The sequence below is a fragment of the Rhinopithecus roxellana genome, chromosome 2 (genome assembly GCF_007565055.1).
Source record: "Rhinopithecus roxellana isolate Shanxi Qingling chromosome 2, ASM756505v1, whole genome shotgun sequence".
Taxonomy (NCBI): Eukaryota; Metazoa; Chordata; class Mammalia; order Primates; family Cercopithecidae; genus Rhinopithecus; species Rhinopithecus roxellana.
Window position 1 is genome coordinate 24,843,168 of NC_044550.1, and position 13,355 is coordinate 24,856,522.

The window sequence follows — 13,355 nt, forward strand, 5'->3', positions numbered from 1 at the left end:
TTAGGTACAGATTCTGAGACAAGTTGCATGCAGAAGGCTAATTGGAGAGTGACCTCAGCAAATACACCATTCAGAACGTAAGGAGGGCAGAATCATGGAGGAACACGCTGAGGCAGTAGCAATGTCGCTGCAATTGAGGTCTTGGCTGATTCTTTGGGGAACTATGAAAATGGCATGAGCCCTCAGAGTTAACTCAATAATGAGGCAAGGAAGCAAGATTTTGTGTCCCCACTTCAGTCAGTTGTTGGCTTCAGGCTACCTCCCGGGAGGGGTGTGACTTTGGGTTAGAATTCTCTACAGCTGCAGGGAATTCTCAGAGAGAGCCCAGCAATAAACCATCAGCAGCTAACATTCCCAACATCTGGGAGACGGGTAAATCAACCCTGAAGGGGACCACAGTATCTATTCCACATCCATCCCCAGCTACAGGGGTGACCCTAACTGGCTTAAGTCAATCAATGTTTCCTATCTCTCTGAACACAGCATCCATTTCAGGATTGGGCTCATGCCCAGTTTGAGGGCAGCCAGAACCACAAGAATCAGTTTCTGGACTTCTACTGGAGCAATTAGAAATGGAGATATTCACTTCCATGAATTAGCACCTGGCGTTATGTATCCTGGCAGCTATCTTGAAGCCACAAAGGTAAAGTATGACAAGAAAGCGGCCATGCATGAAGAGGTGGTCTTGAGAGATGAGAGAGAAAACTATGTGAGCCCCAATCAAGCTGCATTTGAAACTAAATTTTATCCCTGGAAGGAGCCAGAATGTTCCCTCTTTAACTTTGCCAGTTTAGATCAGCCTTTCAGTCCCTTATATTTGATTCATTTCCCAAATTTATGTATAGGATGGCATATTTCGCACTAAAACAGCAAGAGCTTTGCTTTTGAAACTTGACAAATTATTAAATTCCACCTGAAAAAGTAAACAAGAACAGTAGATTAAATGTTTTTTAAAGTGTAAGAGAGAAAAACAAAACCTATCAGAAATTAAAATATCTCTAAAAGCTTTATTAACACAACTTGCTGCTGTTCAATAATAAACAAAGAGATAAGTAGAACAAATAGCACAGAAGTTAGAATAACAATTTAACACATGATAAAGACAATAAAAAATTGAATTGATAATACAGTAAAGATGTCACTGGCCAATTGGTAAGCTATTTAGGAAAATTCTACTTAAGACTTGATCTTAAAGTATACATTATATTAATTCATTAGAGATTAAAGAAATAACAACGAAACAGAAAAAAATATAGAAATGAAAACTATTCCAGATGGGGTAGGGGGAGGGGAATTTCCAAGCCTAAAACAATAGTAGAGATCAAATATCATTAAATCAATAGTTCCAAGTATGTACACCAAAGCATCCAACAAAATTAAAAGGCAAGTAAAACACTGGAGAACAGAACAGGCAACATATTCCTTCCTTTTTTGTAGAAAAAATTTATTCAAGTCAAAAAGAAATGCTAAATAAGACCCTAGTAATTAATAGGTACGAAAACAATTCATGTAAGAGACAATATAATTAATTAATAAACAACATGGCAAAATATTTAACTTAAATAATGTTGCAAATATTAATGCAGGATATTAAAATATTTTTATATTTTCCACTTTTCAGGTTAGTGATGATTTCCTAATATGGTAATGAATTATCTAATTATAAAAGATGAAAATAGAAATTTATACAATCCTTTTGGATAATAACTTGAAAATATGTATCAAAAGGCTTAAGTGTTCATTATCTGATCCACTGATTTAACTTCTCAGAATCTTGTCAAGTGGAATAATTCTAAACATAAAGAATATTTAATTTGGGAGGCCACTTGAGGACAGGAGTTAGAGGTCAGTCTAGGCAACATAGCAAGACCCCATCTCTACAAAAAATAAAAAATTAGTCAGGCATGGTGGTGCATGCACCTGTAGTCCCATCTGCTTGGGAGGCTAAGGTGAGAGGATCACTTAAGTCCAGGAGGTCAAGGCTGCAGCGACCCATGATCGCACCACTGCACTCCAGCTTAGGCAACAGAACAAGACTGTATCTCAAAAAATATATATATATTTAAAAATAAAATAATTTTAGGTACAAGGACATTCCTGCAGAATTTAGGACAGTGAAAATTTTGAAGCCTAAATGTCAAACCCCAGGAGAAAAGTAAAAGCTATAGTATGGCAACTTGCTGATAGTCTACCATTTAAAATAATGGCTGGCAAAATAATCCTAAGCAAAAAAAAAAACAAAACCAGAAGCATCACATTACCCAACTTCAAACTATACAACAAAGCTACAGTAACCAACGCAGCACGGTACTGGTGCGAAAACAGACACATAGACCAATGGAAAAGAATAGAGAACCCAGAAAGAAAACCATACCCACAGCTATCTGATCTTGAACAAAGGTGACAAAAATAAGCCAGGGGGAAAGAACTCCTTGTTCAATAAATGGTGCTGGGATAGTTGGCTAGCCATATGCAGAGAATGAAATTGGACCCTGTATTAGTCCTTTTTCAAACTTCTGATAAAGACATACCCAAGACTAGGAAGAAAAAGAGGTTTAATGGACTTACAGTTTCGCATGGCTGGGGAGGCCTCACAATCATGGCGGAAGTTGAAAGGTATGTCTCACATGGTGGCAGACAAAAGAAGAAAGGTTGTTCAGGGAAACTCCTCTTTATAGTACCATCAGATCTAGTGAGATTGTTCACTAAAATGAGAACAGCATGGGAAAGACCTGCCTCCATGATTCAATTACCTCCCACCACGTCCCTGTCACAACATGTAAAAATTCAAGATGTGGGCTGGGCATGGTGGCTCACACCTGTAATCCCAGCACTTTGGGAGTCCGAGGTGGGTGGATCACGAGGTCAGGATATCAAGACCATCCTGACTAACATGGTGAAACCCCGTCTCTACTAAAAATACAAAAAATTAGCCAGGCATGATGGCAGGTGCCTGTAGTCCCAGCTACTCGGGAGGCTGAGGCAAGAGAACAGCGTGAACCTGGGAGGCAGAGCTTGCAGTGAGCCAAGATCGCGCCACTGCACTCCAGCCTGGGCAACAGAGTGACACTCTGTCTCAAAAAAAAAAAAAAAAAAAAAATTCAAGATAAGATTTGAGTGGGGACACAGCTAAACCATATCCTTCCACTCTTGACCTCTCCCAAATCTCATGTCCTCATATTTCAAAACCAACCATGCCTTCCCAACAGTCTCCCAAAATCTTAACTCATTTCAGCATTAACTCAAAAGTCCACAGTTCAAAGTCTCATCTGTGACAAGGCAAGTCCCTTCTGCCTATGAGCCTGTAAAATCAAAAGCCAATTAGTTACTTTCTGGATACAATAGGGGTATAGGCATTGGGTAAATACAGTCATTCCAAATGGGAGAAATTGGCCAAAACAAAGGGGCTACAGGCCTCATGGAAGTCCAAAATCTAATGGGGCAGTCAAATCTTAAAGTTCCAAAATGATATCCTTTGACTCCATGTCTCGCATCCAGGTCATGCTACTGCAAGAGGTGGGTTCCCATAGACTAGGGAAGCTCTGTCCCTGTGGCTTTGCAGGGTACAGCCTCTCTCCCAACTGCTTTCACATGCTAGTATTCAGTGTCTGTGGCTTTTCCAGGTACACAATGCAAGTTGTTGGTGGATCTACTTTTCTGGGCTCTGGAGGATGGTGGCCCTTTTCTCACATCTCCTCTAGGCAGCACCCCAGTGGGGACTCTGTCTGTGTGGGGGCTCCCACCCCACATTTCCTTTCTACACTCCCTTAGCAGAGGTTCTTCATGACTGCCCTACCCCTGCAGCAAACTTCTGCCTGAACATCTAGGCATTTCAATACAATCTCTGAAACCTAGGCAGAGGTTCCACAACCTCCATTCTTCTGTGCACTAACAGGCTCAACCATGTGGAAGCTGCCAAGACTTGTGGCTTGCACCCTCTGAAGCCACAGCCCGAGCTGCACATTTGCCCCTTTTAGTCACGGCTAGAGCAACTGGGATGCAGGGCAGCAAGTCCCTAGACTGCACACAGCAGAGGGGTCTTGGGCCCAGCCCACAAAACCATTTTTTCCTCCTAGGTCTCAAGGCCTGTGATGGAAAGGGCTGCCATGAAGACCTCTGACATGCCCTGGAGACATCTTCCCCACTGTTTTGGGGATTAACATTCATCTCCTCATTACTTATGCAAATTTCTGCAGCCAGCTTAAATTTCTCCTCAGAAAATGGGATATTCTTTTCTATCACATTGTCAGGATGTAAATTTTCCAAAATTTTATGCTCTGTTTTCCTTATAAAACTACATGCCTTTAACAGCACCCAAGGCACCTCTTGCATGCTTTGCTGCTTAGACGTTTCTTCTGCCAGATATCCTAAATCATCTCTTTCAAGTTCAAAGTTCCACAAATGTCTACGGCAGGGACAAAATACTGCCAATCTCTTTGCTAAAACATAACAAGAGTCACGCTTACTCCAGTTCCCAACAAGTTTCTCATCTCCATCTGAGACTACCTCGGCCTGGATTTCATTGTCCATATCACTATCAGCCTTTTGTTCAAAGCCATTCAACAAGTCTCTAGGAAGTTCCAAACTTTCCCATATTTTCCTGTCTTCTTCTGAGCCCTCCAACCTCTTCCAACCTCTACCTGTTACCCAGTTCCAAAGTTGCTTCCACATTTTCAGGTATCTTTTCAGCAGTGCCTCACTCTACTGGCACCAATTTACTGTATTAGTCCATTTTCACACTGCTGATAAAGACATACCCAAAACTGAGAAGAAAAAGAGGTTTAATGGACTTACAGTTCCACTTGGCTGGGGAGGCCTCACAATCATGGTGGAAGGTGAAAGGCATATCTCACATGGCAGCACACAAGAGAAGAAAGCTTGTGTATGGAAACTCCTCATTACAAAACCAGCAGATCTCATGAGACTTATTCACTATTATGAGAACAGCATGGGAAAGACCTGCCCCCATGATTCAATTACCTCCTATCAGGTCCCTCCCACAATATGTGGGAATTCAAGATGAGATTTGGGTGGGGACACAGTCAAACCATATCAGACCCCTACCAATCACCATTTATTGGACCCCTACATATCACCATCTACAAAAATTAACTCAAGATGGATTAACAACTGAAGTGTGACCCCTCAAACTATAAAAAATGTACAAGAAAACTTAGGAACTATCCTTCTTGATATCAGCACTGGCAAAGCATTTATGGCTAAGACCTCAAAAGCAACAAAAACTGAAAAATGGGACCTAATTAAGCTGAAGAGCTTCTTCACAGTAAGGGAGTAAACAGACCACCTACAGAATGGGAGAAGATATTTGCAAACTATGCATCCAACAAAGGTCGAATATCCAGAATCTATAAGGAACTTAAACAAATCAATAAGCAAAAAACAAACAACTCCATTAAAAAGTGGGGAAAAGACATGAACAGACACTACTCAAAAGAAAACATACGGGAGCAAGATGGCCGAATAGGAGCAGCTCCAGTCTCCAACTCCCAGCGCGAGCGACACAGAAGACCGGTGATTTCTGCATTTTCAACTGAGGTACTGGGGTCATCTCACTAGGGAGTGCCGGACAATCGGTGCTGGTCAGCTGCTGCAGCCTGACCAGCGAGAGCTGAAGCAGGGCGAGGCATCGCCTCACCTGGAAGCGCAAGGTGGAAGGGGATCCGTTTTCCTAGCCAGGGGAACTGAGACACACAACACCTGGAAAATCGGGTAACTCCCACCCCAATACTGCGCTGTAAGCATACAGGCACACCAGGAGAATATATCCCAATCCTGGCCGGGAGGGTCCCACGCCCACGAAGCCTCCCTCACTGCTAACACAGCAGTCTGCCGCGATCTATCCGCAAGGCAGCAGCGAGGCTGGGGGAGGGGCGCCCGCCATTGCTGAGGCTTAAGTAGGTAAACAAAGCCGCTGGGAAGCTCGAACTGGGTGGAGCTCACAGCAGCTCAAGGAAGCCTGCCTGTCTCTGTAGTCTCCACCTCTGGGGACAGCGCATAGCTGAAGACCAACAGGGGAAGTAGCGGGAGCCAGTGCAGACGCGAACGACTCTGTCTGACAGCTTTGGGGAGAGCCGCGGACCTCCCAACGCGGAGGTTGAGATCTGAGAACGGACAGACTGCCTGCTCAGGTGTGTCCCTGACCCCTGAGTAGCCTAGCTGGGAGAAATCCCCCACTAGGGGCAGTCTGACACCCCACACCTCACAGGGTGGAGTACACCCCTGAGAGGAAACTTCCAAAGGAAGAATCAGACAGGTACACTCGCTGTTCAGCAATATTCTATCTTCGGCAACCTCTGCTGCTGATACCCAGGCAAACAGGGTCGGAAGTGGACCTCAAGCAATCTCCAACAGACAAACAGACAGTCCTTCTGACTGTCAGGAGGAAAACTATCAAACAGGAAGGACACCTATACCAAAACCCCATCAGTACGTCACCACCATCAAAGACCGGAGACAGATAAAACCACAAAGATGGGGAAGAAGCAGGGCAGAAAAGCTGGAAATTCAAAAAATAAGAGCGCATCTCCCCCTGCGAAGGAGCGCAGCCCATCGCCAGCAACGGATCAAAGCTGGTCAGAGAATGACTTGGACGAGAGGAGAGAAGAAGGCTTCAGTCCATCAAACTTATCAGAGCTAAAGGAGGAATTACGTACCCAGCGCAAAGAAACTAAAAATCTTGAAAAAAGAGTGGAAGAATTGACAGCTAGACTAATTAATGCAGAGAAGATCATAAACGAAATGACAGAGATGAAAACCATGACACGAGAAATACGTGACAAATGCACAAGCTTCAGTAACCGACTCGATCAACTGGAAGAAAGAGTATCAGCGATTGAAGATCAAATGAATGAAATGAAGCGAGAAGAGAAACCAAAAGAAAAAAGAAGAAAAAGAAATGAGCAAAGCCTGCAAGAAGTATGGGATTACGTAAAAAGACCAAATCTACGTCTGATTGGGGTGCCTGAAAGTGAGGGCGAAAATGGAACCAAGTTGGAAAACACTCTTCAGGATATCATCCAGGAGAACTTCCCCAACCTAGTAGGGCAGGACAACATTCAAATTCAGGAAATACAGAGAACGCCACAAAGATACTCCTCCAGAAGAGCAACTCCAAGACACATCATTGCCAGATTCACCAAAGTTGAAATGAAGGAAAAAATCTTAAGGGCAGCCAGAGAGAAAGGTCGGGTAACCCACAAAGGGAAGCCCATCAGACTAACAGCAGATCTCTCGGCAGAAACTCTACAAGCCAGAAGAGAGTGGGGGCCAATATTCAACGTTCTTAAAGAAAAGAATTTTAAACCCAGAATTTCATATCCAGCCAAACTAAGTTTCGTAAGTGAAGGAGAAATAAAATCCTTTACAGATAAGCAAATGCTTAGAGATTTTGTCACCACCAGGCCTGCCTTACAAGAGACCCTGAAGGAAGCCCTGAACATGGAAAGGAACAACCGGTACCAGCCATCACAAAAACATGCCAAAATGTAAAGACCATCGAGGCTAGGAAGAAACTGCATCGACTAACGAGCAAAATAACCAGTTAATATCATAATGGCAGGATCAAGTTCACACATAACAATATTAACCTTAAATGTTAATGGACTAAATGCTCCAATTAAAAGACACAGACTGGCAAACTGGATAAAGAGTCAAGACCCATCAGTCTGCTGTATTCAGGAGACCCATCTCACATGCAGAGACATACATAGGCTCAAAATAAAGGGATGGAGGAAGATCTACCAAGCAAATGGAGAACAAAAAAAAGCAGGGGTTGCAATCCTTGTCTCTGATAAAACAGACTTCAAACCATCAAAGATCAAAAGAGACAAAGAAGGCCATTACATAATGGTAAAGGGATCAATTCAACAGGAAGAGCTAACTCTCCTAAATATATATGCACCCAATACAGGAGCACCCAGATTCATAAAGCAAGTCCTTAGAGACTTACAAAGAGACTTAGACTCCCATACAATAATAATGGGAGACTTCAACACTCCGCTGTCAACATTAGACAGATCAACGAGACAGAAAGTTAACAAGGATATCCAGGAATTGAACTCATCTCTGCACCAAGCGGACCTAATAGACATCTATAGAACTCTCCACCCCAAATCAACAGAATATACATTCTTCTCAGCACCACATCGCACTTATTCCAAAATTGACCACATAATTGGAAGTAAAGCACTCCTCAGCAAATGGAAAAGAACAGAAATTATAACAAACTGTCTCTCAGACCACAGTGCAATCAAACTAGAACTCAGGACTAAGAAACTCAATCAAAACCGCTCAACTACATGGAAACTGAACAACCTGCTCCTGAATGACTACTGGGTACATAACGAAATGAAAGCGGAAATAAAGATGTTCTTTGAAACCAATGAGAACAAAGATACAACATACCAGAATCTCTGGGACACATTTAAAGCAGTGTGTAGAGGGAAATTTATAGCACTAAATGCCCACAAGAGAAAGCAGGAAAGATCTAAAATTGACACTCTAACATCACAATTAAAAGAACTAGAGAGGCAAGAGCAAACACATTCAAAAGCTAGCAGAAGGCAAGAAATAACTAAGATCAGAGCAGAACTGAAGGAGATAGAGACACAAAAAACCCTCCAAAAAATCAATGAATCCAGGAGTTGGTTTTTTGAAAAGATCAACAAAATTGACAGACCGCTAGCAAGGCTAATAAAGAAGAAAAGAGAGAGGAATCAAATAGATGCAATAAAAAATGATAAAGGGGATATCACCACTGACCCCACAGAAATACAAACTACCATCAGAGAATACTATAAACGCCTCTATGCAAATCAACTAGAAAATCTAGAAGAAATGGATAAATTCCTGGACACTTACACTCTCCCAAGGCTAAACCAGGAAGAAGTTGAATCCCTGAATAGACCAATAGCAGGCTCTGAAATTGAGGCAACAATTAATAGCCTACCCACCAAAAAAAGTCCAGGACCAGATGGATTCACAGCTGAATTCTACCAGAGGTACAAGGAGGAGCTGGTACCATTCCTTCTGAAACTATTCCAATCAATAGAAAAAGAGGGAATCCTCCCTAACTCATTTTATGAGGCCAACATCATCCTGATACCAAAGCCTGGCAGAGACACATCAAAAAAAGAGAATTTTAGACCAATATCCCTGATGAACATTGATGCAAAAATTCTCAATAAAATACTGGCAAACCGGATTCAGCAGCACATCAAAAAGCTTATCCACCATGATCAAGTGGGCTTCATCCCTGGGATGCAAGGCTGGTTCAACATTCGCAAATCAATAAACGTAATCCAGCATATAAACAGAACCAAAGACAAGAACCACATGATTGTCTCAATAGATGCAGAAAAGGCTTTTGACAAAATTCAACAGCCCTTCATGCTAAAAACGCTCAATAAATTCGGTATTGATGGAACGTACCTCAAAATAATAAGAGCTATTTATGACAAACCCACAGCTAATATCATACTGAATGGGCAAAAACTGGAAAAATTCCCTTTGAAAACTGGCACAAGACAGGGATGCCCTCTCTCACCACTCCTATTCAACATAGTGTTGGAAGTTCTGGCTAGGGCAATCAGGCAAGAGAAAGAAATCAAGGGTATCCAGTTAGGAAAGGAAGAAGTCAAATTGTCCCTGTTTGCAGATGACATGATTGTATATTTAGAAAACCCCATCGTCTCAGCCCAAAATCTCCTTAAGCTGATAAGCAACTTCAGCAAAGTCTCAGGATACAAAATTAATGTGCAAAAATCACAAGCATTCTTATACACCAGTAACAGACAAGCAGAGAGCCAAATCAGGAATGAACTTCCATTCACAATTGCTTCAAAGAGAATAAAATACCTAGGAATCCAGCTTACAAGGGATGTAAAGGACCTCTTCAAGGAGAACTACAAACCACTGCTCAGTGAAATAAAAGAGGACACAAACAAATGGAAGAACATACCATGCTCATGGATAGGAAGAATCAATATCGTGAAAATGGCCATACTCCCCAAGGTTATTTATAGATTCAATGCCATCCCCATCAAGCTACCAATGAGTTTCTTCACAGAATTGGAAAAAACTGCTTTAAAGTTCATATGGAACCAAAAAAGGGCCCGCATTGCCAAGACAATCCTAAGTCAAAAGGACAAAGCTGGAGGCGTCACGCTACCTGACTTCAAACTATACTACAAGGCTACAGTCACCAAAACAGCATGGTACTGGTACCAAAACAGAGATATAGATCAATGGAACAGAACAGAGTCCTCAGAAATAATACCACACATCTACAGCCATCTGATCTTTGACAAACCTGAGAGAAACAAGAAATGGGGAAAGGATTCCCTATTTAATAAATGGTGCTGGGAAAATTGGCTAGCCATAAGTAGAAAGCTGAAACTGGATCCTTTCCTTACCCCTTATACGAAGATTAATTCAAGATGGATTAGAGACTTAAATGTTAGACCTAATACCATAAAAACCCTAGAAGAAAATCTAGGTAGTACCATTCAGGACATAGGCATGGGCAAGGACTTCATGTCTAAAACACCAAAAGCAACGGCAGCAAAAGCAAACATTGACAAATGGGATCTCATTAAACTAAAGAGCTTTTGCACAGCAAAAGAAACTACCATCAGAGTGAACAGGCAACCTACAGAATGGGAGAAAATTTTTGCAACCTACTCATCTGACAAAGGGCTAATATCCAGAATCTACAAAGAACTCAAACAAATATACGAGAAAAAAACAAACAACCCCATCAAAAAGTGGGGAAAGGATATGAACAGACATTTCTCAAAAGAAGATATTCATACAGCCAACAGACACATGAAAAAATGCTCATCATCACTCGCCATCAGAGAAATGCAAATCAAAACCACAATGAGATACCATCTCACACCAGTTAGAATGGCAATCATTAAGAAGTCAGGAAACAACAGGTGTTGGAGAGGATGTGGAGAAATAGGAACACTTTTACACTGTTGGTGGGATTGTAAACTAGTTCAACCATTATGGAAAACAGTATGGCAATTCCTCAAGGATCTAGAACTAGATGTACCTTATGACCCAGCCATCCCACTACTGGGTATATACCCAAAGGATTATAAATTATTCTACTACAAAGACACATGTACACGTATGTTTATTGCGGCACTATTCACAATAGCAAAGACTTGGAATCAACCCAAATGTCCATCTGTGACAGACTGGATTAAGAAAATGTGGCACATATACACCATGGAATACTATGCAGCCATAAAAAAGGATGAGTTTGCGTCCTTTGTAGGGACATGGATGCAGCTGGAAACCATCATTCTTAGCAAACTATCACAAGAACAGAAAACCAAACACCGCATGTTCTCACTCATAGGTGGGAACTGAACAATGAGATCACTTGGACTCGGGAAGGGGAACATCACGCACTGGGGCCTATCATGGGGATGGGGGAGGGGGGAGGAGGGAGGGCTTGCATTGGGGAGTTATACAAGATATAAATGATGAATTGATGGGTGCTGACGAGTTGATGGGTGCAGCACACCAACATGGCATAAGTATACATATGTAACAAACCTGCACGTTATGCACATGTACCCTAGAACTTAAAGTATAATAAAAAAAAAAAAAAAAAAAGAAAACATACAAGTGGCCAACAAGCATATGAAAAAATGTTCATCATCATGAATCATCAGAGAAATGCAAATCAAAACCACAATGAGATACCATCTCACACCAGTCAGAATGACTTTTGTTAGAAAGTCAAAAAGTAACTGATGTTGGCAAGGCTACAGAGAAAAGGGAACACATACATTGTTGGTGGGAACATACATTAGTTCAGCCACTGTGTAGAGGAGTTTGGAGATTTCTCAAAGAACTGCAAGTTGAAATACCATCCAACCCAGCAGTCCCACTGCTGGGTATATAACCAAGATGATATGGTTTGACTGTGTCCCCACCCAAATCTCATCTCGAATTATAGCTCGCATAAGTCCTTCATGTTGTGAGAAGGACCCAGTGGAAGATAATTGAATCATGGGGGCAGTTTCTCCCGTACTGTTTTCATGGTAGTGAATAAGTCTCAGGAGATCTGATGGTTTTATAAGGGGAAACCCCATCCACTTGGCTCTCACTCTTCTCTTGTCTGCTGCCATGTGAGATGCACCTTTTGTCTTCTGCCATGATTGTGAGGCCTCCCTAGCCACACAGAACTGTAAGTCCATTAAACATCTTTCTTTTGTAAATTGTCCAGTCTTGGGTATGTCCTTACAGCAGCATGAAAATGTACTAATACACAAGGAAAATAAATCATTCTACCAAAAAGATACAAGTACCTTTATATTCATTGCAGTGCTATTCAGCATAGCAAAGACATAGAATCAACCCAGGAGCCAGTCAATGGTGGACTGGATAGAGAAAATGTGGAACAGATACACCATGGAATACTACCCAGCCATAAAAAAGAATGAAATCCTGTCCTTCACAGCAACATGGATGCAGCTGGAAACTAAAATTATCCTAAGTGAATGAATGCAGGAACAAAAAGTTGAATACCACATGTTCTCACTTATAAGTGGGAGCTAAATATTGAGTACTCATGGACATAAAAGTGGAAATAATAGACACTGGGGAATACAAGAGGTTAGGAAGAAAGAGGATGTTAAGGGTTGGAAAAACTACCTACTATGTACTATGCTTACTACCTGGGTGACATATTCATTTGTACTTCAAATCTCAACATTATGTAATGTAACTTTGTAACAAACCTGCACATGTAAGACCTGATTCTAAAATACAAGCTGACATAAATACATATATATATATGGCTGGCCATGGTGGTACATGCCTGTAATCCCAGCTATTTGGGAGGCTGAGGCGGGAGGATCACCTGAGCCCAGCAGTACAAGACCAGCCTGGCCAACATAGGAAGACTCAAAAAAAAAAAAAAAAAAGCAATACCATGAAAAATATTTATAAATAATGTTAACTATTAAAAGTTAAATACAAAATTGTATACAGAGCATAATTTGAACTATATAAAACATTTACACGCAACAAGCCTAGTCTTTATGTATGTGAAAACTAGAAAAAAATGAACATGCAAAATTGCTAAGATAATCTTTTGGACTGGTGATACTGTGGCTAATTGTCATCTTTCAGGTTTTCTCTGTGTTCCCTTTTTATTTAATGAGTGTAAACATGTGATAAACAAAAATATTTTCTTTAAAATTCTGCCACAAATGTTCAGGGATGTTTTGAAATATAGATAAAATTTAAAATTTACTAAAATGCAAAGTGATTGAAAAAATATTGCAAAACAGTAGGTACAGTACCATTTCATT

The 13,355-nt window shown here is 41.3% G+C and overlaps 1 pseudogene across 1 annotated transcript in view; it reads right to left on the minus strand.

Annotated features, from left to right (window-relative positions):
- LOC104682611 overlaps positions 1-13,355 on the minus strand; it is a 45,709-nt pseudogene that overhangs the window by 16,169 nt on the left and 16,185 nt on the right. The gene's annotated exons all lie outside the window — the stretch shown is intronic.